This window comes from Tripterygium wilfordii, chromosome 20 (genome assembly GCF_013401445.1).
Source record: "Tripterygium wilfordii isolate XIE 37 chromosome 20, ASM1340144v1, whole genome shotgun sequence".
In the NCBI taxonomy this organism is placed as follows: domain Eukaryota; kingdom Viridiplantae; phylum Streptophyta; class Magnoliopsida; order Celastrales; family Celastraceae; genus Tripterygium; species Tripterygium wilfordii.
Window position 1 is genome coordinate 5,358,139 of NC_052251.1, and position 5,261 is coordinate 5,363,399.

Consider the following 5,261-nt stretch of genomic DNA (forward strand, 5'->3'; position numbering starts at 1 on the left):
ACTCTATCACCAAAATTCTGCACATCATCACTTTGATCAACATTCTCATTTGGTATGGGTCTATCCACAATGCGTCCATTCCTCAAAGTGAGGATGGATTGGGCTTGTTCATGTCCACTCACCCCCCCACTAGTAGATTCTAGCAAATTGGCTTGTTTGGATGGATTGGGGTATGGTTGAGCTGGGAATTTACCCTTCTCATATGTGGTGAGAGCCTGGGTGACCTTAGTGATTTGACTCTTAATATCCTCAATGGCCCTATTGGTCTGTTCTTGGAATTTGGTGGCCTTTTGATTCTCCCCTATTTGAGCTTGCATGAAAATGTTAAGAGTGTCTTCAAGAGACCTCTTAGGAGGTGGAATGTAAGGTTGTGGAGGTGGTTGTGCAACACTTGGAGGAGGCAATTGTTGTTGGGGTGGATTGGGGAGTGATTGGGATTGAACATTCCCATCATTCCTCCACCCAAAGTTTGGATGATTCCTCCAAGGGTAATTCTCATTGTACGAATTGTTGCCTTGGTGATTGGTAGGGTAGGGCTTCCTTAAGTTCTGAGAATTGTTCCCATTGTAACCTTGCCCAAATAGGACTTCCTTACAAGCCGGTAAGGCATTACACTCATCCGTCCTATGATCCCTACTTTCACACAAAGTACAAGCAACTTGTTCATCAACACCAACTGCATTTATAGGGGCCTTTTGTGACTCTAAGGACTCCAATTTCTTGGACAACAAAGCAAGTTTAGCATGCACATCATCATTTTCATTCAACACAAACTTGCCACTAGAGTTTGGCACAACCTCATGTCGGGTTAAGGGAGGAGCTTCCCAAGATCGGGATTCCTCCGCCAACCCATCAAAGAAAGTAAATGCTTCATTGGCATCCCTATTCAAAAAGTCACCTTGAGTCATAGTGGAAACCAATTTCTTCAAAGATGGAGTCAAAGATTTGTGGAAGAAATTCACAATTTGAAATTTTTGAAATCCATGGTGAGGACACATAAACAACAAATCTTTAAACCTCTCCCAAGCTTGGAAGAAAGTTTCATGTTCTTTGCAATGAAAATTCATGATTTGTGTTTGATAAGAAATGGTACGGTGGGAAGGAAAATATTTGTTGAGAAATTCTTCTTGCATTGCCGCCCAAGTCGCAATGGATTGGGGGCGCAAGTTCTCAAACCATTGTTTTGCATGATCCTTCAAAGAGAATGGAAAAAGTTTGAGTCTCAAAATTTCTTGTGTGCATGTAACATCACCAAAAGTAGTACACACCGATTCAAAATCACGCACATGTGAATAGGGTCGTTCCGATTCCATTCCATGGAATTTGGGAATCATTTGGAACATGGATGGTTTAAGGCTCACATTTTGTTGGTTCGGTGGCATGATGATGCAAGAAGGTTGAGTTTGCCTTGCGGGATGCGTAAGCTCCCTCAAAGTGCGATGCTCTTGGGCATGAATGTACTCCACAGGAGGAGGTGCATGTAAATTTTGTCCGAAGGGAGCATATTGTGGCACTTGTGGCATTGGATAATACATGGGATGCACATAATTGTATGGGGGAGGTATATGATATGCGGGAGGCATATTGGGAGGTTGGTAGACATTTTGTGGGGCGATTTGTGCCATGTCGTCTTGTTGAAGTGGTTGAGGTGCATTTTGCAAAGCATGCTCAACTTGAACATTTGGTAAATTTTGGGCATTTGGCACATTTTGGGCATTTGGCACATTTTGGGCATTTGGCACATTTTGGGCATCTTGCCCTTGTGCCGGATTCATCAATTCATCAATGTTCACACGTTGCAAAAGACGACGCAATACATCGAGATTGATATCACCCCCACGTACACTCCCTGCATCACTCGCATTTATGTCACCACCTCTCCCATCTCTATTAGACCCATGCCCACTAACACTATCTCTAAGATGAGACATGATGGCAAGGAACAATAGCAAGTAGCACACGAAAGTAGCGATCAACCACGTCAAGCAACACAAGATTTTTTTTTTTTTTTAATTTTTTTTTTCAATTAATGAACAACCAAGAACAAGAGCAAATATAGGAATAGAACAACGATCAACCGTAGGAACAATAACACACCAAGATGTAGCAAGTAGTGATAGAAAGAAAAATGCGCAAAGCTCTCTCAAACAACGTATCACTACCAAGCAGCAAACAAGGTGGCATCCATCGCCCACAGGAATCTAAGTTAGCCCCATCCGCCAAGTTCTCCTCACAATTTTATTTTTTTTTCCGCTCTTTTTCAGCAACTACACTAAATCAACTACACTAGAAAGCAAGTAAAAGGGAGGAACGAAGTTACCCTTGAAGCGTGACCGTGCTCCTTCCTTATTTGATGGTGTTTAATAGCATAGAGCTAGCATCTACAAGCCACCCAGCTCCTTCTTTGACATCCGCTTCCCCGGCAACGGCGCCAAAAACTTGACCGACACCTAAGTGTGTGTGTGTACTTACCCCAAGTGTAGGGTATCGTCAAGTAATAAACCGGTGAGTCCGGTATCGATCCACGAGGAAGCAATGCAAATTTGAAGTGAATGATATGCAAATGACTAGCTAACACTAATAAACACAATGAATATCAAATAAAAGCAAGTAAAAGAAATGGGCCGAATGACTCGGTAGCATAAGCGATTTTGTAATCAAAGTGAGCACAAAGTGGATTTAAAACAATTAATTAAAAAAACCTAGTCTCTAGTCCGTCCCGGTGGCTACTCGGTTCTCATACTCAAGGTATCATTGCAAACACACACAACCATACACAATGCATTGTGTGATACTATCAATCATGCATATGCAAAGAGAATTGGGATATAAGACTTCAATTCATGCATGTAGGCCATCGGGTCTCTTAATCTACGATGAACGCAAAGGGATAAGCACCTAATATTATGGATTAATGTTCCCCCTTGGGGCTCGGCTTGGCTAACACCCTAGTTTCACACTCAAAGATCAATTAACCATAACTCTCCCATGCACATTCCTAAATTAACCCAAAACCCCATCATCAATACACATAATTAATAGCTATGCAATGAAAAACTCAATTAATTAAGGAAATCATGCAATGGGTTTAACAATTCTCAATCGAACACATTAGATGCAATCCCTAGACTATACAATCCAAGAATACAATCAAATATGTCATTCCCATAGATCCAATCACACAACTATCACGAAATTAAAAGAGAGAAATCGAAGCTACGATTCTTTGAGCATACCTTGAGTAATCGAAACCTTGCACCCACCGTTCGGGACTAGAAACTAGAAAGAGAACTTAGCCACTCATTATAATGAGAATAAACATCAATTTTATAGATGAAAACCAATGTTTACAAACAAGATCACAAGAACTAAGTAAAATCCTAGAGAGAGAAAGAGAGAGAAAAACAATGGAGGCAAGAAGTTGGAGAAGATGAATTGTGTGAAGGAAGACCCAATTTTAGGGTTTTCTTCTCTTTTTATAATAGAAAATACCTAACTACCCTTATAAAATCGTTTCCCATTGGTTACATACATGATTTACCCTAAGTGCCCTTGAAATTTCGGTGCAGAAAATTGCAGATTCGCCGTAGGTGTCCGGACGGGTGTCCGGACACTTCATGCGTCCATCAACTTTGAAGCCTCTGCCTCAATTTGTGAAGAAAGCATCCGGACGGGTGTCCGGACAGGTGTCCGGACACCTTGGGAAGTGTCCCGACACCTCACAGCAAAAAGTGCCCAAAAAGTGCTCCAACTTGCCCGAACAAGGTCCGATTCCTACAAAACCAAGGGGAAACATTTGTAAGTGTAAAATTAAGCAAAAATGCAATCAAATACATTAACTAAGTGCTAGAACATCCTAATTAAAAGACATTAGAACCTCAAAATAGAGGTCCAATCAAGCCTTCGTGCCACGTTTCGTAAGGTGAAGACGTGAGTAGACCAACTTACGTCAAAAATTGCACAAAAACTAGGAAAGCTCCTCTATGGAGAGAGTTGGGCACTTCAGAAGCATCAATATGGACCATTGTACTCTATTTAGTGCTCTTCAAAGTCTAACTTGCTAGTTGAGCTTTCGTGCAACGTTTCGTAAGGTAAAGATGCGAATGGACCAAGTTATGTTTGAAATTGCACAAAAACGTGAAATGCTCCACTATGGTGAGGTTTGAGCACTTCCAAAGCATCAATGTGGACCGTTGTACTCTATTGAGTGCTCTTAAAAGTTTAACTTGCTAGTTGAGCCTTCGTGCCACGTTTCGTAAGGTAAAGATGCGAATAGAGCAAGTTATGTTTGAAATTGCACACAAACGTGAAATGCTCCACTATGGAGAGAGTTGAGCATTTCCAAAGCATCAATGTGGACCGTTGTACTCTATTTAGTGCTCTTAAAAGTCTAACTTGGAAGTTGAGCCTTTGTGCCACGTTTCGTAAGGTGAAGACGTGAGTAGACCAAGTTACGTCTGAAAATGCACAAAAACTAGGAAAGCTCCTCTATCGAGAGAGTTGGGCACTTCAGAAGCATCAATATGGACCATTGTACTTTATTTAGTGCTCTTCAAAGTCTAACTTGCTAGTTGAGCCTTCGTGCCACGTTTCGCAAGGTAAAGATGCGAATGGACCAACTTATGTTTGAAATTGCACAAAAACGTGAAATGCTCCACTATGGAGAGATTTGAGCACTTCCAAAGCATCAATGTGGACCGTTGTACTCTATTGAGTGCTCTTAAAAGTTTAACTTGCTAGTTAAGCCTTCGTGCCACGTTTCGTAAAGTAAAGATGCGAATGGACCAACTTATGTTTGAAATTGCACAAAAACGTGAAATGCTCCACTATGGAGAGAGTTGAGCACTTCCAAAGCATCAATGTGGACCGTTGTACTCTATTTAGTGCTCTTAATAGTCTAACTTGCTAGTTGAGCCTTCGTGCCACGTTCGTAACGTAAAGATGCGAATAGAGCAAGTTATGTCCCCGATTGCACAAAAACGTGAAATGCTCATCTATGGAGAGAGTTGACCAGTTCTGAAGCATCAATGTGGACCGTTGTACTCTATTTAGTGCCCTTAAAATTCTAACTTGCTAGTTAAGCCTTCGTTACACGTTTCGTAAGGTAAAGACGCGAATAGACCAAGTTATGTCTCAAATTGCACAAAAACTTGAAAAGCTCGTCCATGGAGAGAGTTGAGCACTTCCAAAGCATCAATGTGGACCGTTGTACTCTATTTAGTGCTCTTAAAAGTCTAAATTGCTAGTTGAGCCTTCGTCCC

General features: G+C 41.3%; 1 pseudogene; it reads left to right on the forward strand.

Moving 5' to 3' along the window:
- Positions 1-978: 978 nt before the first annotated feature.
- Positions 979-1,078, forward strand: LOC119987591 (annotated as a pseudogene).
- The last annotated feature ends 4,183 nt before the right edge of the window (positions 1,079-5,261 follow it).